The sequence below is a fragment of the Zeugodacus cucurbitae genome, chromosome 2, assembly GCF_028554725.1.
Source record: "Zeugodacus cucurbitae isolate PBARC_wt_2022May chromosome 2, idZeuCucr1.2, whole genome shotgun sequence".
Lineage (NCBI taxonomy): Eukaryota > Metazoa > Arthropoda > Insecta > Diptera > Tephritidae > Zeugodacus > Zeugodacus cucurbitae.
In genome coordinates this window covers 44,817,292-44,842,834 of record NC_071667.1, presented here as the reverse complement: position 1 = coordinate 44,842,834, position 25,543 = coordinate 44,817,292, and the positions used below count along the sequence as shown (strand labels likewise).

General features: G+C 39.2%; 1 pseudogene; it reads left to right on the top strand.

The window, feature by feature from the left end:
* Positions 1-57: 57 nt before the first annotated feature.
* On the top strand, positions 58-25,543 carry LOC128921836 (uncharacterized; annotated as a pseudogene).

The following is a 25,543-nucleotide window of genomic DNA, read 5'->3' as shown; positions in this document are numbered from 1 at the left end:
GTCAATACTGATAGTCTTTGAGTGTTTGCAAGGAGGAGCTAAGAACCGCCAAAGAGCATGGAAATCATGCTTCCCGTGCTCCTCGCCACGCTCTCAATTTATTTGCGGTGCATCGGTTTTATCTTTGCCACCATCGCTTATCGCCACAGCAACAGCCTTGGCACGGCAGCATGTTCACCAACCACGAGACAACCGTGGCAGCGATGCCAAAACAGCTGCTACCACCACGATTCACTTGCCACAGCATGCCATTCCATATCCGCAGCCGCTTCAATGGCAGAAAGCGAAACTCAAAAAAGACGTAGCCCACTTTGGGTTAGGTGACAGCAACATTGCCACAAATGCCTACACTGGAAGAGGCACCAGTGCCGATGATATCGAGCGACTGTCCAGCATGGATATCAATACTAACCATAACAACAACTATTCTGACATTAAGCTAACGCACTCCTTCAAGGTTAGTGGCAAGGTGGCAGACGTAAAGGATGCACACGAAAGTCGACGCGACAGTGGAAATCCAAAATTATCGGATGAGTATGATTTAAATGCCTCTGATCACTTGGAATTGCAAAGTGGGAATCCGCAACAAACGCACCAAAGACAGCAAAAACAACTACATTCAGCACAATGGTGGCATACAAAAGCACCACGCATACGCGCCATGAAAGAGTTCTTTACGCCGCTCAAGTACTGGGCGTACCATTGTCAGCCACAAGATCACAACTGTCCGCAGGAGTACTATCGCGCACTGCTTGCTAACAGGTGAGAAGCGAAAAGCAAAAAACAAAAGCGTAGTGAGATGGTTCGCTAAAAACATTTCACATTCGGTAGGTGTTTGCGATCTGCGGACGAACATTTCTTACAGAAAGCCGAAATCAACGTGCAATAAATAATTTCTGCGAAGAAGAGAAAGATGTGCAGCTTCAAGGTTGCAGTGAAAGCAAGCGAGAGAATTTATTTTCTTTCCATTTTTGCTTCAACCTCGTATTGACAATTCGTGTTAATGTTTGCCCCATGAAAAACGAAAGTAATTTCCCTTAATTGACACCCGGCGAATGTGACGATTGCACGGGACTCGTCTCTCCACTTTACTTTTACAGATATGAGCGGTTATACTGTAATACTGAACACTTTTAAATTGTATAGAATTCAGAGATTCCGCGAACAGAAAAGTGAATTACACAAGGGATTGCAGGGAACACAGTGATTCATATTTCATAAAACTTAAAGAATGATGTCGTAAAATTTATTTTAAATATCATTGGCATAACTTTTGCATCGTAAAGAGTTGATTTATCCGCAGCTCTGAATTAATGTCACTACCGTGCCGCAGGTACTCCGCCTGCGAAATAAGCCGGCAATTGTATGTCAATTTTTTCGCTCGCTACTGTACGGCAGTTTTTGTATGTCGAAATCGTAATGAAATTTCACTTTTAATTCACAAAAATACATACATTCAATCCCATCAAAGCGATTGGACTACATAACAGCTAGTTAATCAACTTCATACATACAAGCATACATACATATATGTTTACGTAAGCTCTCATGATTTATGTCCATAATTGCCAGATTTTATTTGTGGAACACTTATATTCGGTACAGGACACTTACATATGTGAAGTCATTCGCCCATGAACCAGCCAGCGAACGGCGCAAATTTTTTCTTGTAATGCTACAGTGGCACATATTCGTTTAAACGCAGCCCTAATTTTATTTTTGCTTCCTTCTCTATCTTTTATCAATGACTTTCTTAAAACAAATTCTATGTCATTAACCCCGATTAACTGCGCTTTTAATCAGTTCCAATTTTGTGGGTGACAGACGGCAGCAAAGCGAGTTATAAACTCCTATAACAGCTGATTGGCAATAATATTTCCATTTTGGTGAAATGAAATTGGATAGAAAGCAAATATTGCGGTTGTTAGCCGCACAAATAGTACAAAATCACTAATTATTAAAAAAATAGATATAAATACGTTATTATTAGAACTTCCATTTTAGAAAAAATTAGCGTGCGTATGTTTTTGTTTACATTTAATTGAAAAACATCTGTCAGCATTGCATATTTTCATTCACAATAGATAAAAAGCGGCCATGTTTAACAATGTTGCCAAAAAAATGCCACGAACTCCCACTAACTCTCTAAAATTTTGAGAATTAAATGGGGAGTTAGTAAACGGAGTTAACTGAGATAACTCTCGAATTAACCCCGATTAAAACAGTTATTCCGAGTTAACGCCGCCGTCTGTCAGGGGTATAAGCTAACGGGAATTAGTATTTAGTACAAAAACATGTTTTCATTGTTGTTGTTATCTTTAAATCAATCCCGATTGAAAATATGATACACAAGTAAGGAAGGGCTAAGTTCGGGTGTAACCAAACATTTTATACTCTCGCAATTTATTTATTTAATTTTATTAATACAACACACATATTCGTCATATATATGGTATAAAGTCCTTGAAAGTTTGAAAACCCAAATATTAGTTATACGGGAGCTAGGGAAAGTTATGACCCGATTTCACTAATTTTTGGCACGGAGACATATTATTAGAAGTAACATATTCCCGCTGAATTTGTTCAAAATATCTGAAAGACTTACCTATATTTTCGGTAAAAAAAAAGAAGCCAGAGGCAGAGAGAGGAAATATTACAAACCGAATTTCATTGAAATTGGTCGAGTGGTTTCAGAGATATGATTTTTGACCCATAAGTGGGCGGAACGACGCCCATTTAAAATTTTGTATACCATTTTGAGTGCAGCTCTTCTGTATCTTCTTTATAATGAAATTTAAGGTTTCTGTTGGTTTTCCTTACTTAATTAAAGCATTTTTAGTAGTTTTCAACGTAACCTTTGTATGGAAGGGGGGCGTGGTTATAAACCGATTTCCTCCATTTTTGGACTATATAAGGAAATGCCTGAAAAAACGACTCCTGAAAGTTTCGTTGATATAGCTTTAGTAGTTTACGAGATATGTACACAAAACTTAGAAGGGGGCGGTGCCGCAGCCACTTTCCCAAAAAAATTACATCCAAATATACCACTTCCGATAACAATCATTTGTACCAAATTTTACTTTCATAGCTTTTTTATGGCTTAGTTATAACTCTTTATGTGTTTTCGGTTATCGCCATTTTGTGGGCGTGCCAGTGGTCTGCCGAACTTAACCTTCTTATGGTGCCAAGGAACACGTGTTCAAAGTTTCATTAAGATATCTCAATTTTTACTCAAATTACAGCTTGCACGGACGGACAGACAGACATCCGGATTTGAACTTTACTCGTCACCCTGATCACTTTGGTATATATAACCTCATATCTAACTCGTTTAGTTTTAGGACTTACAAAGAACCGTTATGTGGACAAAACTATTATACTCTATTTATATATATATATATTTATTAAACGCACCTTTGTGAGGAAGCCGAAAACATTTTTTGATTGAAAAAAAAAAACAACTCGATTGCTATGTAAAATAAATAATTGGTATCTTTAGGTTAATTAAAGAGTAAAATTGTTTTATAATTATATACATACATGTTTAAGATTATATCACGGTTCCAGAAGAAAAATACCTCAGTGACTCAAATATGTACAAATCAATCTTTACCATAAAGAAGAAATCGGGCACATAATTGAATAATCAGAAGCAGTCGTGAGCCATAAGAAAAATTTAAAAATGATGGCGTAAAACGTCCAACGAAGGACAATGTAAAACTTAATATTCGCCAGATAAATCAAATTAAAAATCAAACCACTAAAAAGTGTTTGAACTGTACACAAAAAAAGAGAATTTTGGATCTTCCAGTGATAACCAGACATATTGCTCACATTTTACATAACACAAATTAGTTAAAATGGAAGAAACCGGTGTGCAAGCTTGGTCGAAGCCTCATCACAAAGAGGACCACTTATACAACGAAATGTTGGACGATGCTCTCATTTCATTTTTGGATGACAAAATGGTTTAAGATGCAGGATAACGCTGCCATTCACGTTTCTAACGAGTCTCTAAAATGGTTTGAGGAGCATAATATCGCACTTACAAAGTAGCCTGCGGGCAATCCTGATTTAAATCCGGTGGAGAACATTTGGAGGTACATATCACGAAAGATCTGTGGACAAAAAGTCCATGGACACCATGATGGACTGTATGTTGGACATTAAAGAAACTTGGGAAGATTATGATCATACGGAACTGAAACATATAGTGAACACGATGCCAAATCGTGTTTTTGAAGTTATTAATAACAAGTAAGGAAAGGCTAAGTTCGGGTGCAACCGAACATTTTATACTCTCGCAATTTATTAAACAAATTTTATTTACATAACTCACAAATTTACCCATAAATTTGGCATAAAGTTTAATAAAATAACGAAAATCAGCATATATAGTATATGAGGGCTGAGGTAATTCCTGAACCGATTTGATTCATTTTCACCAGCAAGGTACACTATATCCAAGGCTATACGCTCACTTAATTTTGCTAAGATATCTCACATATTAACCAATACATATATGTGGAATAAAGCCAACCGTATTTTTTAAAAACCTATAATTAGGTATATGGGAGCTAAGAGATGTTATGACCCGATTTTAATAACTTTTGGAAAAGAGACACAATATTAGAAGAAAACAATTTCCTCTGAATTACATTAAATCATCTGAGAGATTTACCCATATTTTCGGTTAAAATTTACCCCTAGGCGCTGAGTTCAACATGTTCGATATCTGGTGCCTTGAAAAGTTATAGTCCGTTTTCGACAATTTTTGTGTAAAGTTTTATTCCGCTTTCTTCATTGGTTTCCTTCATTGTATACATTATAAATTGAAGGAATCAGATATAATTTAAAATTGAGTTATAAGGAAAGTAGTCGTGATTGTGAACCGACTTCGCCCATTTTTTATCCGTGTTATCAGGGTGTCAAGAAAATATTATATACCGAATTCCTGAGATATGGGTTCTGACCCATAAGAGGGCGATGCCACACCCATTTTTCATTTTGTAAAAAAATCAAAAAAAATAATTTTTTTTTAGTAATTCTCAACCTTACCTTTGTATGGGAGGTACGTAAGAGAGTACGACTGCAGAAAGTTTGGTTTATACAGCTTTATTGGCTTGCGAGATATATACAAATAACCGATTTGGGGCGGGACCACGCCCACTTCCCCAAAAAAATTACATCCAAATTATATCCAGAAAGTTTGGAGTTTTATGTACAAAAACCTTAGTAGGGGGCGAGGCCACGCCCACTCCTCCAAAAAAATTACATCCAAATATGCCCCTTCCTAGTGCGAACCTTTGTACCAAATTTTATTTTCATAACTTTATTTATGGCTTAGTTATGACACTTTATAAGTTTTTGGTTTTCGCCATTTTGTGGGCGTGGCAATAGTCCGATTTTGCCCATCTTCGAAAGCATCCTCCTCAGGGTGCCAAGGAATACGTGTTCCAAGTTTCGTTAACATATCTCAATTTTTACTCAAGTTATCCGTTACGCGGACAGACGGACGGACGGACAGACAGACATCCGGACTCGTCTCGTCATCCTGATCGTTTTGATATACAAACAAAACAAAACTATAATACTTTCTTAGCAACTTTGTTTGCGAGAGTATAACAATTTTTGATGGGATATATAAGTGGAAACATCGATGCGAAAAGATTAACAGCAATATTAGTGCTGGTATGTTTGGATTGAAATTTATGAAGGAATTCTTAAAAAAATAGTTTGTAAAATGTCTAATATATTTTTGTTGAACGGCAAAAAATTTTTTTCATATTTATTATTATTTCTGATCTTCATGTACTGCCATGTACTACATGCCAGCAATATTGAGTGATAAGCTATTCAACAACTTGTAATAACTAAACATATTATTGAAGTGTTTGTTAAGCTATATACATACATAATTACATATACTTATAATATATTATTATGTTCATACACTTGTTCTTAAATGATATGTACTCCATACATATATAACTGCATATATGCACGTTCTATGTAAGCGAGGAAAGTGTACTTTAAAGCAATTTTAAGAAATGTTACTTACTTTTAAAAAAGTTATTGTGAACATCATCGAAATGTGGGAGAAGAACTGCGCTCTTCTTGCCTGTAAAAGTAAAAATTCGCATTATTGCTTGCAGACGTTAAAAGAACATATTCGAAAGGATATGTTTAACTTTGACTATAGCCCCTGTGCAGATTGCAGAATAAGGAAAATTGATATTATTAAGTCAGTTTACCCACGCCAATAAATATATGTACATAATAAGAGTAGACTGGTTGAAAAAACTCTGCGGCGTCTACCCACACGCTCGCCAAAACAAAACGAATTGAAGAGCAACTCCCAATAAACTTATGTTGAACGGATATTTATGCACTTACGCACCCATAAGCTGCGACTACGAACGTTTTCATTGAACCCATCGATAAGCCGTACCATCGCTTATTGTGGCAGACGTGTGCCGAAACCGACGCGCAACATGAATCGCAATCCTCTAGATGTAGTGCAAGTGTCTACTCAAACGAGAAATGAAGTAAAGTCAAGCTTGAAGCCATCCCAGTGGGCAGAGTGAAGTCGCGTGTAGTGGTGAGGATAGCTTGCGTGCCATTTGTGGGCAAATCACTACAATAGACAGTGGCGGATTTGCAGTCCTAGCCGCTCTAGGCCCCATGCCATGTGCCGCCCCTTTCTCAGCATCCATCATTATAGACTAAAGACATAATTCATGAATTTACTTTAATCCCACTTTTAATTGATTCAGAAAATTGTTTAACTAAAAGCTAGCGGATAAAGCTAGTTTATAATATTTTCCGAGATTTCAGGGATGATTGGACATTTAAATAAACATTTAAAAATGGTTTTAGGTTTTGTTTTTAATAAAATAAATGTTTTACTCGTACAATGTGTTACAAAACTCGTCTGCACTTAAGCGCAGCAACACCATTAATCAAATCTTCGCAATCCAATTTGCTTAAAAAATCAGCTTCTATGTTAAGCTAAGCAAGATCGTTTAACCTCCGCTCCGTCATTGTTGTGCGTAAATAGTTGTTCACTCTCCGCAAACAAGAAGACGATCTTTCTCCAGTGTACACACACACATGCGAAGAGCAATATCCACGTTTGGGTAAATGGTTTGAAGACCTTCGGTTCGTAACCATTTCAACAAACTAACTGCACTCTTTCGCTCCTCATTTTTTATGCTGCACTGAGAACGAAAACGAAGAAATTCTTCTGTAAAATCGTCTTCTAAGTCAGTAGAATAAATCATTTGCAATGACTTGGCCTTATCTTCGACTTCTGAGAAGTTTAGATTCGTCAGGTTGGTAATAAAGTAAAATTTATTGTAGAGTCATTTATAAGCATCCCGACGTCTTTTCAGTTCTTCACACAATGTATGAATTACTACTAAAAAAGTATTTATTCTAAAATTTTCACGGCAATTTTTTTGTTGCATCTCTTCACCTGTATTTGTCTCGCCAGGATTCGATTGCATCGAAAATCTTTTTCGTATTCCTGTACGAAGGACAGTTTTTTCGCTTTTTTCGAAATCATCGAAATTCTCTCTTGTTTCGCCAACAAAATATATTAAAGCCTCGTACAGTTCTTTGACAATGGTAATGTCAAATTCCCCACTCTGAAGTTTTTTACTGGTGGCGTTAATGCGATCTAGTAAACATCCCCAAAAAACAGCCATGAAGGCCGTTTCAAAACGTTCCAGTTTCAAACGAATACCTCTTGCTTCGCATATAATGGTTCTCTTCTGTTGTGTGTCATTTTCGATGGTGATTAGCGCTTTATGGATTTAATAGCGGCGCGACGCACCGCACGCGCGTCCGCACGAGCTTGACTGACACGCGCGAAATAACAATAGGTTAGGTTCCTAAGTACCTATGAAGGATAGGATAGGATAGATAGATACTTTATATGTACGAAATTATTTATACTTCGAAACGCAAAAATAGTGATTTAGGAAGAGTATATAAGCATACGGTTAAAATACTTTGCATTTGAGTTATTTCTTCTTAATCTTGTTGTTATCAGTGATTTTTTTGGCACGATTTGCCGCCCTAGGCCCGGGCCTACTGGGCATTAGGGCAAATCCGCCACTGACAATAGGTTATTGGGTATGGGCTCTATGTGTCGCAATAAGTTGCAGCAACGTAAGGCTTCCATTTGTACTGAATTTCCAACATAATAAAAATATAAAACTATGACTAAAAATTCTAATTCAAATTGTGGAGGCGGCAAAAATTATGTTGTTGTTTTTGTTTTATAAATTGTATTTCTGTGAGTAGCGCAGTTCAAAAAAGATTATTTTTGTCTACACGAACAATGTTTCATTCATTCATGGTTTCTTTCATTTCTTTCCGCCAACAAACCTAATACTTTGCTGCGTTGCAACTTGCAACACCGTCATTGCACGATCAATATTTGTGGCCGCGCCATAGAAGCAGAGCGGCGGCCGCAGTGGATAAATTAATGGACGACTTTACCGCCAGCGAGGGTGAGGATGTGAAGATGGTACCACCAACGACTATCACCGATGATGATGTCAACATAAACAGCAACAGCGACTTCAATGATTCTCTGGGCAACATTAATGATGAAGACGCGGTAGATAATATCTACAGCGATGCAGGTGCTGAAATCGCCAAAGGTGATGATTCTGGTGATGTCAACGATGATGATGGCGACAACAATGACAGCAATGACATATTAATGCTGCTCAGCGGCGAACAAGATGTCATGAAATTCCTGAGTTGGGCCATGGAGCAGCAGCTCTATCCGCATTAACATTTCACACATCTGAACGGTAGCGGACAAGCCGAGTACTACCATCCTGGCATGTTCAACTTGAAGAAATTGAATTTATCGGGACACCTTGAGCCGCCTTTGTTGGTGGAGGAGCCAAATTATGTGATGGTGCGACGCGAGCAGTTGGAAGACGGTCAACAACTAGGTAAGTGGAATACGCATATATAAAAAGTAAAAAAGAGGATAAGTTCGGGTGTTACCGTCATTTTATACTCTCGCTGTTTATTTATGTTATTAAGATAACACACAATTTGACCCATATGTTCGTCATAAATATCCCACTTAAATAAAGAAAATCTTTATATGGGGCCTTGGAAAGTCATGCTCTGATTTTGGAGATTTTTAGACGGGTGATGCCACACTATCTTAATTCATATATTGTACAGTGACGAATCAGATTGAATTTAAAGTGCTAATATAGGCAATATGGGTGAATGTAAACCGATTTCGCCTATTTTCAAGCTGTAGCAAGTGTGGCTACTAAGAAAATGTTATGACTCGAATTTTGTAAAAACTGCTCCATTAGTTCCATATGGTTTTTGACCCTTAAGTGGGTGGTGCCACGATAACTTGCCCTTCGTTACCACCCTTAACATAAAATTTATGGGATCTAGTGTCTTACATCAGTATGTATGGTAGGTGGACGCGGTAATAATCCGTCCACCAAGTTTCTTTTAGATATTTCAATTTCCACTATCCCTTCAGGGACAAACAGACGGGCGGATTTCAAATCTACTCGTCACCCTGATCACTTTGGCATATATAACCATATATTTAACTCGCTTAGTTTTAGGTGTAAGAAACAATAGTTATGTGAACAAAACTTAATCAGACTTATTGTAAATTCCATGTAAATAAAGCGAAAAATTTGTATTACGAATTTTCATTGAATGAAAAATTATATTCGAATTTCGGCATTCTGTCACACATATTTTTGTTTTGATTTTTTGATGTTTTTTATTGGAGCTACATATAAACGAACATTCAATTTATAAATGCGATTTTTTAGCTTAAAAACATGAATTATCCGCATAAAAATTATCAGTGCCTGCCCGACATTCATTCTTCACCCCGGAAGAAGTGCTAATGGTTCATTTGAAAAGATCATGTACGAAAAGAACTTAATCGGACGCACATTGCACAGTGGTTCCGCCATAGGCCAAAAATCAAAAAATCCATCTCAGGATTATATATCTCTCCAATAAACCTATATAAACCAAACTTTCCGCAGTCGTTTTTTTTAGCCATTTCCGTGTACAGTCCAAAAATGACAGAAATCGGATAATAACCACGCCCCCCTCCCATACAAAGGTTAGGTTGAAAATTACTAAAAGTGGGTTAACTCACTAACCAAAAACGTCAGAAACACTAAATTCGATTTTTTTACAAAATGGAAAATGGGCATTGCGTCGCCCACTTATGGGTCAAAAACCATATCTCAGGAACTACTCGACCGATTTCAATGAAACTTGGTTTGTATAGTTTCCTTACATCCCAATGATATGTTGTGAAAATAGGCCAAATCGCTTCACAACCACGACAACTTCCTATATACCAGAACTTTGAAGACGATCTGAATCGTTTACATTACAATATATATAGTAAGCACTAGTGAAGATATCGGAGCAGAACTTTGCACAAATACTATGTTTATAGTGTGGCAGCCCCATTCTAAAAATCGCCTAAATCGAACCATAGGTTTTTAAGGCCTCATATATCGAACACGAGAACCTAGGTGCTTCTAACCTAATATTATGTTTTCCAACTTTCAATGGACTTTATACAATATATATGACGAATATGTGGGTCAAATTGTGTATTATATAATATAAATAAAGTTAAATAAATAAATTGCGAGAGTATAAAATGTTCAGTTACACCCGAACTTAGCCCTTCCTTACTTGTTTTTTACTACTTTTTTTCATATTAGAAATCTCACTGAAGCTTTAAACGCTTGCGATTTGATCTAGAAGTACCTTTTTTAATTATAATTCTCACGTGCGATAAGAAATCCGCTTTTTCTGAGAATTCAATTGAATAATTCAATTGCGAAGAGACCATGATTTCATCCAGAAGACTTATGGTTGAAAATGAATGATTTCATTACAAAATTAATACTTTTAAACGACACAATTTTCGAATAATTTATTTATAATGTTCCATACATAAATACAATTAGATAATTTTAATTCTTAAAGAATTCAATATTTTTCTTAAATCTTTAATGATATTAACTAAAACATTAAATTCGTATATTATTAATTTTTTTGTTAATATATTTTTCGTAATCGTGTTATGAAGCCTGTTTATTTCCGATCCAAAGTATTTCCGGTCCGCATAACAGCCATTGAAGCTGAAACCTCGCACCGTCTCCAAATAATCAACTCGCTCAGAAAAGTTACCAAGGCTATAATCCAACCCATACCCAAGACACGGAATCCCAATGTAAAATGTGACAAGCTCAAAGGCACCTCAGCCAAGCCCGTCTTGTTGTTTAGTTGAAAATTAAACGCAGGCGGCACCTGGGCCAACCAGTAATCGACGAATCCTAATTGTTGTAATTCTAGGCTGAGTAATTTTATCATCTCTCTGAAAGGCGATTGCTTTTGTAGCGCGAAACATTGATACAAACTGGGAGTACACAATTTTCCGCTATCGATACGAAAGACAGGATGTGTTGAATGCTCTTGTGGTTTCCTGTACCACAGCCACTTGCATGAGGTCATTAGATAGGCAAACGAATTATTCGCAATCGTACGATCAATTGCAGCGGCGCCTTCTCCCATATCATATATACGGGCCTCGAGTGATGCCGGCAATAGCTTGGAGTCGAAATAAAGTTCCCGTTCGCTGCTTGTGGCCATTATTTTCAAATCGGTTTTGAGAAAATCCGCGGGCGTGCGTACCGCTGGCATGCGAACACGTGTACTAAAGAGAGAGGTTAAACAACAGCCATACACATTCACGATTACCACGAAAAGCACTCCGAAATAAAATATGAATAGAGCTCGTGTCATACTTCTAACACCGGGCAGAAGAATCGATTGTGCAAGAAACAATTGCAACACGGACAACCCATGTAATACGAGATCACGACTACTACTGTGATTGCGATTAATGACGATTTTCAATAAAGCGATCACAAGAAAGGTCAAACTCAAAGCTTGCCATGTCGAAATATCGAAAGCGTACAAGAGATACCAACTGACCGGTATATCAGATTCAACGGGTAACATCAAACAAGCTTTTGTTTGGAACAGCGGGTAACTAGGCGCCAAGCTGCGATGGATAAGATCGGTTCGAAAGACAAGATTGGCGCTCATATCGATGGTTCGTATCGTCGTCTCATTTATCGGATGGCTGATAACTGTGGATGTGCCATTAACACGTTTCAAGAATACAGATAGCAATTGTCCAGTTAAACCGCGCAGTTCCGTGCGATTTGTCTATAGACGAAGTAAAGTAAATGGAAATTAGACTATTTCGATGTCCGTACTCCAAGGCTAAGCATATAATGAAGAGGTGGAGTGTTCAAGACATAGAGTATTAGAAAAATGAAGAGTCTATTTATCGTAAGCCATTGTGTATTTGAGCCTGAGTAAACTCCAGTAGCTCAATGGATATATGTACATATATAGGTTAGAAATTGGTTTGATTTTGTCCATTTTTTTCTTGTTTCCACATCTCCCAGCTTAAAAATCGATTAGACATACTCACCACTTTTATGTACACTACCGGTGGATCATCGAAGACACTGAAATGAAACTCATAACCGAAGACATTCCGATATTTTGACCACACAAACGCACTGAAGTTTCTTGGATCCACAGCGATTATCTGCATTTTAGGGTACGGTGAAGACGTACGTACGTACCATCATTGTATCATGCTCACGAAACAACACAACCGTATTGAGTATATTCTGTTGTCTAAAGTAGTTGAAGAATTTCAACTGTACTTTCGTAGGTGGCACAGCTTGGGTAACAAAAACCATGGGTATAAAGGAACGTTTGCGTAAACTCTCTGACACTATCTCCCATGTATGCGGCTTGTTGAGTTTCTCCATAAAGATCAAAGCGATGCTTCTGATATTCATATAATATTGTATATTTGATGTTGCCACATCTTTCACAATAATCTGCGGTATATGGAAACGATGCTGGAGCTCACGTTCTATGCCGTCGCTGGAGAATGTATTTGCTTGAAAGATTAATATGCCATCCAAGGGCTTTACATTATGCCTATATTCTACAAAATCGATGACTAGAATATAGTTGGTCACTAATGTGGCGACACACGTTAGAAGCGTGCAGTGTTGCATTTTGCCCGGTCGAATGTTGTAGACTAACTGATTCTGAAACTCTAACCGTTGGACTTTATAATTACCCTTTGTATGCCGACAGCTGTAATTAAACCATCGGCCATGTGTACTTAGCTGGCCGGAGTATTTGATTGACGGGCGATTGTAATCGAAGCGTAAATATTGTTGGTAAACATGTGTTGAGTGAGTGGTGGTTATTTTGAAGTGAAACACTGGAGTCAGTAAAATAAGCGTCTTGCTCAGTCCTGGCACTGATTTTTAACTAGTCTATGTAAATATTAGGAACTTTACATCTTGATACCAATTTTAATATCTGTCTCCAACAAAGGTGTGCAACAAGCGATTAACTGTTAATTTTAACTCCTAATATTGTTAAATACTCGTGGATCATATAATTATATGTGGAAGTGGGTTCAGTATTAATAATTGGAGAATTGTAAATATTCTATAGGAATTCATAGTGAAAATAAGTGAGCTGTTAGTAAACACAAGATCAATCGGAGCTGATTCGAACTAGTGTAAGACCGCTGTTGAGTAGATTTACAAGATACATTACCGAAACGACACTGATTTATATTGCTCTAAGATCCCACACCTTAGAACCTAAATATTGGGTGCTGTTTTAGGGCCGACGATAACAAGATCTGAAAGGCCGTAAGTACATTACGACGTGGACATTGTTTCAGAAGTCTTGCAAGTTTTACTGACATTTCTTCAAAAAGCTTATTGTTGTTTTGAGGTTCAGAACTTACAAACTAGATCTCTCTAGAACTCATGATGATCATAAAAATAAATTTGAGCCCACTGTAATCCTGTAGATGAGGTGTATTTCAACATATATTATTCATATTTGTATTATTATTTGTTTTGAAATTTTTTGTAATCTCTTCGACATCTTTGAGTCTCACGATATTTCACTGTCACTCGTGTGACGCCGTTGAACGTTAACAAATGAAACTCGCTTATTGGCAAGAGGACATTTCGTTCAACAAATGTGAGGAGAACAATAATAATAATATAACAAAAACAAATATATGATTATAAAATTATTGCTATAATGGAAATAACCGTGAGAGTACGAATATTTGCTAAAAATTAGCGAAGTTTATTTACGGTAGCTTTCGTTTAAGTCAACGAGTTTTATGTATTAATGTATTATATATACACTTGTGCTCACACAATTAAGCTACATGAATTGTAGGATGTACAAATTCATATAAATCGAAATGTATTTATTCTAGTATTTTGTTGGGGACCCTTTTTGCAATATTGCATCCCAGTTCTCTTTGTTGCTTGTACATACCAGTGTGTTAAATGGATCCATAGTAATGTTGCTCTATTGACCTTTATAACATACCACAATGAAGCTTTTTACAACGGGTTTTCCGTCGAAACTGTTCTCTTAATGATCCCAATAGGGATTCAGTTCGGGCTATGGGCAGATCGCTCGAAACATTGGGTATGGTGCTTCGGGTCGCTATTCTGCTGAAAGATCCAAGCTAACGGTAAATCATTGGCATAATCCCTATTAAAATATTCTGTTAAAATGTCTTTGTCCACACGCCAGTCATTTTACACTCAATTTGCACAAGTGGACATACCCCGTATGAGGTGAAGTATCCCCATACCATGACTGATAATCCACCATATTTCACAGATTTTGTTTGTGTATCGTGGGTTTAATTCTTGTTATTCTTGTCGCCTGATAGGGAGTCCTTTTACTGGTACATCCTTGCAAACGATATCCTTCGCTCGATGTTCTTCTTCAATACGTTTGGTCTTGGTCGAGCACTTACACAATATCTATGCTCCATTTGAGCTCTAATTTCACCTGAAATCATAAAAGAATCCACATTGCTCATTCGTGGTAATTACCTATCGTCGCAAGGCATTGTCTTTTTTGTTTTTTTACAAAACTCATTTACAAGCTCATGGGTACGGGACCCTTTCTCTAAAAAATTTAAATATTCCCTTACATTCACAATGTTTTTGAATTAGTGATTAGACCAACTGTCAAACAAATACATTTTTTTTCGAAAATCACATTACTAATTTTTTTGGATGATAATTATACTAAGTGCATTATTCAGCTATAATAAAACGTTTTTATTTTATGGCCATATTATAAAATTAGTTCTTTCTAAATAAAATAAAAAAAAATCCATAATTTCAAGAGTGTCCTCTTTTTTTGTCCGCCACTGTATATGCAATTAGTTATATTTTATTGTAAATAAGTATGCCAGCATTTGGCATGAAAGATTTGTTCTTTTGTTGTCTATTTAACCGCTTGACAACCGACAATTCACCACAATTGTTGTAGCTTTCTTTGCCATGATATTGTGCTGAATTGAGTTGTGAAGGCTGGAAATGTTTTATTTCCAAATTCATTTCACTGACAGAATGATTGAATTAATGTGAAAAAGTTACATGAATACACTCAGATCCACTATTATAGCGCACAAAGCATACCTTTAGGGGAGGGAGAGGCATACCTTTAGGCACTGAGAGACAAACTTTTATTCACTGTGAGACATACTTTTAGGCGCTATAGCAGAAAAGTGCGCAAAAATACATTCTTCGTAGACCAACTCTTTCAATTGTCGAAGTTTGTGTAGCGCTCATAAATTTTGAAAGCGCAAAAAAAAGAAAAATTGAAAAATTGCTCCTTGAAACAACTTCACTTATGAATTTCAAATATTTGTACCAGTTGTGTTGTTGGTATGTTGAGGTGTGAGAATGTGTAAAAAATTTTTCGACACATACACATAAATCTAATTTCTTAGCACACACTCTTCGCAAGCGGCGCGTACTATACTAATGGACGTGGAGGATGGGATCATGTGTAGAAGTGAGGAAAGTTTTTGATTGTCATTCACTTGGGAGTGGCCAGAAACGATTCTTCTCCACATGATTCAAGCAGCTCACGACTTCCGGTTTTAGACCAAGTATCCTCTGGGTAGCTAACAAACATCCGTTTGAAGGCGAGCTAAAGTGAGAAGACGAACCCGCCCCTGCGGTTGTGCGTAGGGTTTGGAACCCACCACATAAAAACGAAGTACCAATGAAAAACCGAAAGCCTCGGATGAGACACCCCCCTTTTGATGTCGACCACTGCAAACGTTTTAAGGATAATGATTTAAGGGCATGCTCCTGGAATGTCCGGACCCTTAATTGGGAAGGTGCCTCTGCCCAGCTGGTTGATGTCCTCATACGACTAAAGGCTGACATCACCGCCATCCAAGAAGTGCGATGGACGGGAGAAGGACGGAAGAAGGTGGGTCCTCGTGACATCTACTACAGCGGCCATATAAAGGAGCGCAAATTTGGTGTTGGATTTGTGGTGGGAGAGAGACTCCGTCGCCGAGTCCTGGCATTCACCCCGGTGGATGAACGTTTTGCCACAATCCGCATAAAAGCGAGGTTCTTCAACATATCGCTTATTTGCGCCCACGCCCCAACGGAAGAGAAGGACGATGTGACCAAAGATACTTTCTATGGGCGCCTAGAACGTACCTACGAGCGCTGCCCCCGCCAAGATGTCAAAATCGTGTTTGGCGATTTTAACGCCAGGGTGGGTAAAGAAGGTGTCTTTGGCACAACAGTCGGAAAATTCAGCATCCATGACGAAACATCGCCAAACGGCCTGAGGCTGATCGACTTCGCTGGGGCCCGAAATATGGTCGTCTGTAGTACCAGATTCCAGCATAAGAAAATACACCAAGCTACTTGGTTGTCTCCTGATCGAAACACGCGTAACCAAATCGATCATGTTGTGAGAGACGGAAGACATGTCTCCAGTGTTTTAGACGTGCGTACGCTCCGAGGACCAAATATAGACTCAAACCATTATCTGGTTGCAGCGAAGATACGCACCCGCCTCTGTGCAGCAAAGAACGCCCGTCAACAAACACAAGGAAGGTTCGACGTCGAAAAGCTGCAATCGCAACAGACAGCAACGGAATACTCTACTCGACTTGCACTCCTACTCTCTGAGAGCACTCATCAGCATCTCGGTATAAGGGAACTGTGGAACGGCATCTCAAACTCACTGCGTACCGCTGCAGCCGAAACAATTGGATTTTGGCGACGACAAAAAACAAGCTGGTACGATGAGGAATGTCGTCTCACAGCGGAGAGAAAACAGACTGCCTACCGCAACGTTGCAAACAACCACAACACGTGCGGGATGGGATAGATACCGAGAGCTGAAGAGGGAAGCGAGACGCATCTGCAGACAAAAAAAAAAGAGGCCGAAATGCGTGAGTACGAAGAGCTTAAGAAGCTGTCAGACAGAGGTAATGCTCGAAAACTTTACGAAAAAATGAAGCGACTTAACGAAGGTTTCAAGACCGGAGCATCCTCATGAAGAGACCAAGATGGTAATCTGGTAACCTATGTCCAGGGCATACTGGGATTATGGAGGGAAAACTTCTCCGACCTGCTGAATGGCAGTGAAAGTACCACACCAGGAGATGGCGAACCCGATTCCCCAATTGATGACGATGGAATAGATATGTATTCCATTACCCGACCATGAAGAAATTCGAATAGCAATTTACCGCCTGGAGAACAACAAAACGGGAGGGGCCGATAGATTACCAGCTGAGCTATTCAAATACGGCGGCGAAGAACTGATAAGGTGCATGCATCAGCTTCTTTGCAAAATATGGTCGGAAGTAAGCATGCCCGACGATTGGAATCTCAGTGTGCTCTGCACAATCTATAAAAAGGGAGATCCCACAAACTGTGCCAATTACAGTGGGATAAGCCTCCTAAATATCGCCTATAAGGTTCTATCGAGCGTACTGTGTGAAAGACTTAAGCCCACCGTCAACAAACTGATTGGACCTTATCAGTGTGGCTTTGGACCTGGAAAATCGACAACTGACCAGATATTCACCATGCGCCAAATTTTGGAGAAGACCCGTGAAAAGAGGATCGACACACACCACCTTTTTGTCGATTTTAAAGCTGCTTTCGACAGCACGAAAAGGAGCTGCCTTTACGCCGCGATCTCTGAATTTGGTATCCCCGCCAAACTAATACGGATGTGTAAGTTGACGTTGAGTAAAGCTCCGTCATGATTGGGAAGGACCTCTCCGAGCCGTTCGATACCAAACGAGGTTTCAGACAAGGTGACTCACTATCGTGCGACTTCTTTAACCTGATGCTGGAAAAAATTATAAGAGCTGCAGAGCTAAACCGAGAAGGTACAATCTTCTACAAGAGTGTACAGCTCCTGGCGTACGCCGATGATATTGATATCGTCGGAAGCAACAACCGCGCCGTTTGTTCTGCTTTTTCCCGCATGGATAAGGAGCCGAAGCGAATGGGTCTGGAGGTGAATGAGGACAAGACGAAATATCTCCTGTCTTCAAGCAAAAAGTCGGCGCATTCGCGTCTTGACTCCCACGTCACTGTTGACACTGGCACCGAACTGCGAAGGAAAGAGAAGAGTGGCGCGCTCTCATCGATTCGGCTATAACCGGCTAAACGGTTGAACGCCCATAACATACATACGTGCAAGGCAGGGCAGCACCCGCTATGGCTGCTCATTAATGCTTGACTGTAAAAATTATCAGCAATATTCTCAGTGGAACAGCGTTATCGTTACTTGTTTTTATATTTTTTTTCAGTTTTTTACTTTTATCGCACTCGTAAAGTGTATTTTTATACTCTCGCAACAAAAGTTGCTAACAGAGTATTATAGTTTTGTTCACATAACGGTTGTTTGTAAGTCATAAAACTAAACGAGTTAGATATAGGGTTATATATATCAAAATGATCAGGGTGACGAGACGAGTCAAAATCCGAATGTCTGTCTGTCCGTCCGTGCAACGGATAACTTGAGTAAAAATTGAGATATCTTGATGAAACTTGGAACACATGTTTCTTGGGACCGTGAGAGGGTTGCTTTCAAAAATGGCTGCCACGCCCACAAAATGGCGAAAACCGAAAACACATAAAGCGTCATAATAAAGCCATAAATAAAGTTAAAAAATTAAAATTTGGAACAAAGGATTTCTCTAGGAAGGGGCATATTTGGATGTAATTTCTTTGGGAAAGTGGGCGTGTCCCCACTCCCAAATCGGATATTTGTATATATCTCGCAAACCAATAAAGCTATATAAACCAAACTTTCTGCAGTTGGTTCTCTTACGTACCCCACCACACACCATGAAATTAGTTGAAATCGGATAATAACCACGCCCACCTCCCATACAAAGTTTAGGTTGAAAATTACTAAAAGTGAGTTAACTCAATAACGAAAAACGCCAGAAACACTAAGATTATTTTACAAAATGGAAAATGGGCGTGGCATAGCCCACTTATGGGTCAATAACAACGCCCACCTCCCATACAAAGTTTAGGTTGAAAATTACTAAAAGTGAGTTAACTCAATAACGAAAAACGCCAGAAACACTAAGATTATTTTACAAAATGGAAAATGGGCGTGGCATAGCCCACTTATGGGTCATATATCTCAGGTACTACTCGACTGATTTCAATGAAACTTGGTTTGTAATAGTTTCCTTACATCCCAATCATATGTTGTGAAAATAGGCCAAATCGCTTCACATTCACGCCAATGATATGATGTGAAAATAGGCCAAATCGCTTCACAACCACGCCTACTTCCTATATACAAGAACTTTGAAGACAATCTGAATCGTTTACTTTACAATATATAAAGTAAGTACTAGTGAAGATATCGGTGCAGAACTTTGCACAAATACTATGTTAATAGTGTGGCAGCCCCATTCTAAAAATCGCCGAAATCGGACCATAGGGTTTTAAGGCCCCATATATCGAACGCGAGGACCTCGGTGCTTCTAACCTAATATTATGGTTTCCAACTTTCAATGGACTTTATACAATATATATGACGAATATGTGGGTCAAATTGTGTATTATATAATATAAATAAAGTTAAATAAATAAATTGCGAGAGTATAAAATATTCGGTTACACCCGAACTTAGCCCTTCCATACTTGTTTATTAATAAATTTGAATAACAAATACAGTACAACTTCTACAACTCGAATCACCATAATCCACAAAAAAACTTCGAGTTAGAGAGACTTTTAGTTATAACATTTTCTTTAAAATAAATAAATAATTAAAAAAAGAAACCGTAAAATATAGATTTATACCCAATTTTATTTATTTAATTGGCAAAAAGTTGTATGTTCATACGTTAAAACATGTATTCTGAATTTTGTTTGTTGCAGTTTGCAAATGTTTGGCTTTTGACATTTGTATTCCATGCTTTTGTTACATGATTTATGCAATTCATAAGTGTATTATCATACTTTTTGTTCGCCTCCATAAAAAAAAAATCTACCTCGTTAGAAAAATTTTAAATTTTCTGTTATGCCCTGGTCAAAAAGTTCGATTTATGGAAGGAAATTTTTATGAAATTTGGCTTTTTAACGCTATTGCCAATTCAAGTGTTCGAGTAATAGAAGTTCGAGTTATGGAAGTTCCACTGTATATATATCGCTCATTTACTTGAATAGTGTCACAACTCAAAAAATTCGATTTTTCAGGAGAGCGATTTAAAGTTTTCAGTTGTCTCTTATTTAGCAAATATAAAAAAATGCCATCAGTTTATTGACAAATCTAGTGACCTGTAATATATTAAATACAATGTTGAGCATAAATGGACCAAATAGAGTGTACTAATGCTTTTTCTTGGCCATAAATGAGACCCACTCTGAATTATGTCGTTATTTGTGAAAAATATAAATCAACTTCGCCGTCATAAGTCAAATGTGTTGTTTTTGCTTAAAAAGAGCAACATGAAAAACTTAATTATCTTTTCACAAATATTGTTGTAACATAAAATATGTCGTTCTTTCTGAAAAGAAAACCGACTTCACCCTATGACAATATATGTTGACCCATAAGTGGGCGATGCCACGCCCATTTTTCATTTTGTAAAAAAATCTGAGTGCAGCTTCCTTTTGCAATTTCTGATTGCAAACTCACTGAGTTAACTCACTTTTAGTAATTTTCAACTTAACTTAACTTTGTATGGGAGGTGGGCTGGGTTATTATCCGATTTCAAATATTTTCACGGTGTGTGGTGGGGTACGTAAGAGAAAAGACTGCAGAAAGTTTGGTTTATATAGCTTCATTGGTTTGCGAGTTATATACAAATAACCGATTTGGGGGCGGGTCCACGCCCATTTCCCCAATAAAAATACATCCAAATATACCCCTTCCTAGTGCGATCCTTTGTTCCAAATTTTACTTTTATAACTTTATTTATGGCTTAGTTATGACACTTTATGTGTTTTCGGTATTCGCCATTTTGTGGGCATGGCAGTGGTCCGATTTTGGCCATTTACGAAAGCAATCCTCACAACATGTGTTCCAAGTTTCATTGAGATATCTCAATTTTTACTCAAGCTATCCGTTACACGGACGGACGGACAGTCAACTCTCAATATAATGGTCATAATAAAGCTTAGAAACAAATGGGCTTAATTTATATTGCAAATATTGAGATTAGAAGCTTTAAATCGATAAAATTTAGTTTTTCAAGTATATGCATATAAGTCTAATAAAGTTTCACAGTGCAAATTATTTCAAGATGAAACATTAATATAAATATTTGAACAAGTGATAAACTAACCATAATTGCATTTAATCTTATGTTCGTGCATTCTCACATTACTCTTCAAGGCACACGGATCAAAGAGCACAAACCGAAGGAGCGCAGTTCACTTTATCAGAGCATTTTCAATCTTAACGGTAGGGTTAGTTTACATAACACTGACATTTTGCTTCACAACATTATTGTTAAAACGCCCCACATAGTTGCCACACGGCGCCACTATACCTTCGAATTCATTGAGCTCATAAAAATCAATCAGCACCCGGCCATAAAAGTTAAGTGTGCATTTTATTGCAGACACGCACATTTACTCAGCGGGTGCAATATAGAGCCACAAGCCTAGTATCAACATGTGCACATGTACTTAGAACTAATACACAAAATACATGAACGGCGAAGACAGACAGAGAACTGCTTTTATTCAACCAATGAAATGATCGCAACCAATTATTTCGTTACAGATGAAAGCGCAATGCTCGATTAAATCGCCTTGTTGCTTCACCACTTTGTTGTTTTAGTTTTTACTCTTACCGCTTGCAATGCATTTACTATAATTCTACTACATATTCTTTATTTTATTCTTACTATTTCGATAGGCCCATTATCTGATAGACTCGGACCATTATCTGGTCGCAGCGAAGATACGCACCCGCCTCTGTGCAGCAAAGAATGCCCGTCAACAAACACAAGGAAGGTTCGACGTCGAAAAGCTGCAATCGCAACAGACAGCCACGAAATACTCTACTCGACTTGCACTCCTGCTCTCTGAGAGCACTCATCAGCATCTCGGTATAAGGGAACTGTGGAACGGCATCTCAAACTCACTGCGTACCGCTGCAGCCGAAACAATTGGTTTTCGGCAACGACAAAAAACAAGCTGGTACGATGAGGAGTGCCGTCTCGCAGCGGAGAGAAAACAGACTGCCTACCTCGCAACATTGCAAACGACCACAACACGTGCGGGATGGGATAGATACCGAGAGCTGAAGAGGGAAGCGAGACGCATTTGCAGACAAAAAAAGAAAGAGGCCGAAATGCGTGAGTACGAAGAGCTTGAGAAGCTGGCAGACAGAGGGAATGCTCGAAAATTTTATGAAAAAATGAAGCGACTTAACGAAGGTTTCAAGACCGGAGCATCCTCATGTAGAGACCAAGGTGGTAATCTGGTAACCGATGTCCAGGGCATACTGGGATTATGGAGGGAACACTTCTCCGACCTGCTGAATGGCAGTGAGAGTACAACACCAGGAGATGGCGAACCCGATCCCCCAATCGATGACGATGGAACAGATGTTCCATTACCCGACCATGAAGAAATTCGAATAGCAATTACCCGCTTGAAGAACAACAAAGCAGCGGGGGCCGATAGATTACCGGCAGAACTATTCAAATACGGCGGCGAAGAACTGATAAGGTGCATGCATCAGCTTCTTTGCAGAATATGGTCGGAAGAAAGCATGCCTGACGATTGGAATCTCAGTGTGCTCTGCCCAATCCATAAAAAGGCAGATCCCACAATCTGCGCCAATTACCGTGGGATCAGCCTTTTAAATATCGCATACAAGGTTCTATCGAGCGTACTGTGTGAAAGACTAAAGCCCACCGTCAACAAACTGATTGGACCTTATCAGTGTGGCTTTAGACCTGGAAAATCGACAACTGACCAGATATTCACCATGCGCCAAATCTTGGAGAAGACCCGTGAAAAGAGGATCGACACACACCACCTTTTTGTCGATTTTAAAGCTGCTTTCGACAGCACGAAAAGGAGCTGCCTTTATGCCGCGATGTCTGAATTTGGTATCCCCGCAAAGCTAATACGACTGTGTAAGTTGACGTTGAGCAACACCAAAAGCTCCGTCATGGTTGGGAAGGACCTCTCCGAGCCGTTCGATACCAAACGAGGTTTCAGACAAGGTGACTCACTATCGTGCGACTTCTTTAACCTGATGCTGGAAAAAATTATAAGAGCTGCAGAGCTAAACCGAGAAGGTACAATCTTCTACAAGAGTGTACAGCTTCTGGCGTACGCCGATGATATTGATATCATCGGAAGCAACAACCGCGCCGTTTGTTCTGCTTTTTCCCGCATGGATAAGGAGGCGAAGCGAATGGGTCTGGAGGTGAATGAGGACAAGACGAAATATCTCCTGTCATCAAACAAACAGTCGGCGCATTCGCGTCTTGGCTCCCACGTCACTGTTGACAGTCATAACTTCGAGGTCGTAGATAATTTCGTATACCTGGGAACCAGCATCAACAACACGAACAATGTCAGCCTTGAAATCCAGCGCAGAATAACTCTTGCCAACAGGTGCTACTTTGGACTGAGTAGGCAATTGAACAGTAAAGTCCTCTCTCGACGAACCAAAATCAAGCTCTACAAGTCACTTATCATTCCCGTCCTGCTTTACGGTGCAGAAGCTTGGACGATGTCAACATCAGATGAGACGACACTAGGAGTTTTCGAGAGGAAAATTTTGCGTAAGATTTATGGTCCTCAGAACATTGGCAACGGCGAATACCGCAGACGATGGAACGATGAGCTGTACGAGTTATACGACGACATTGACATAGTTCAGCGAATAAAAAGACAGCGGCTACGCTGGCTAGGTCATGTTGTCCGAATGGACGAAAACACTCCAGCCCTGAAAGTGTTCGATGCAGTACCCGCCGGAGGAAGCCGAGGAAGGGGAAGGCCTCCACTCCGTTGGAGGGACCAGGTGGAGAGCGACCTGGTTACACTTGGGATCTCCAACTGGCGCCGAACTGCAAAGGAGAGAGACAGGTGGCGCACTATCGTCGATTCGGCTATAACCGGCTAAACGGTTGCAACGCCAATCACATACATACATTTCGATAGGCCCACAGTACAAAGACGATCCATTCATACCGCCGCGTGGTCGCAAGCACAATTTGCCCGATCTGGATGCACTGCTGAATCGTTACGAGACATTTGTGCCGAATCGCGGCAAAAAGCAAAAGCCGCCAAAGTCTGCTACATTATTTACAGCAAACGAGGTGGATGTAGTTGCCGATGCGCCCGAAAGCAATGCCGACGTTGGAGGCCAGACTGAGGGCAAAACAGTGCTGCTGTTGGACATTAAAATTGATGACAGCGATGACAACAGCAACAATTATAGTGACACAATTGACAGCAACCTTGCAGTTGCTGATGAATCCAGCAGTGGCAATGATGAAGAATCTGTTGTCCCCATCGCCATCGGTTGGCCAACGCGCAATGCTCTACTCAAAAACAAAAACTATTCAACTGAGGATAGCCAATCAACCAATCTTGCAATACCAAAAATAAAAGCACTGAATAATTTTCTCGCCCTCGTGGTTGAACGGCCCACTAGAATGGCGCGTTTGCGCCGCGTAGCAAATACATTCAGTGGCAATACACGAATAGCGGCTAATCGCTTGCGGTCCATTCCTAAAATGACTAAGCCAACCGAGCGCCAACAAGGCAAGAACCCGGCCAATCAGTTTCGACAACATCAAGCTCAACGACGCGGTAGCTGGGAATTGCCGCTGCCATCAAATCAGGTGCGAACTAACGTTAATGGTTTAGATCTGTTGACATGGCTACAGCAACCACAAAGACAACAACAAGATAATAATAATAAGCCTTTATTACAAGAGCACCCACAACAACCAAGGTGGCAAAAAGTGGAACAGCATCGCATGCAACGTCTGGTTGGCAGTACCGATAGTGTTGCCACTGGGCGCAGTTCTCTAGAGACCACTGGTAATGGTGGCATATAA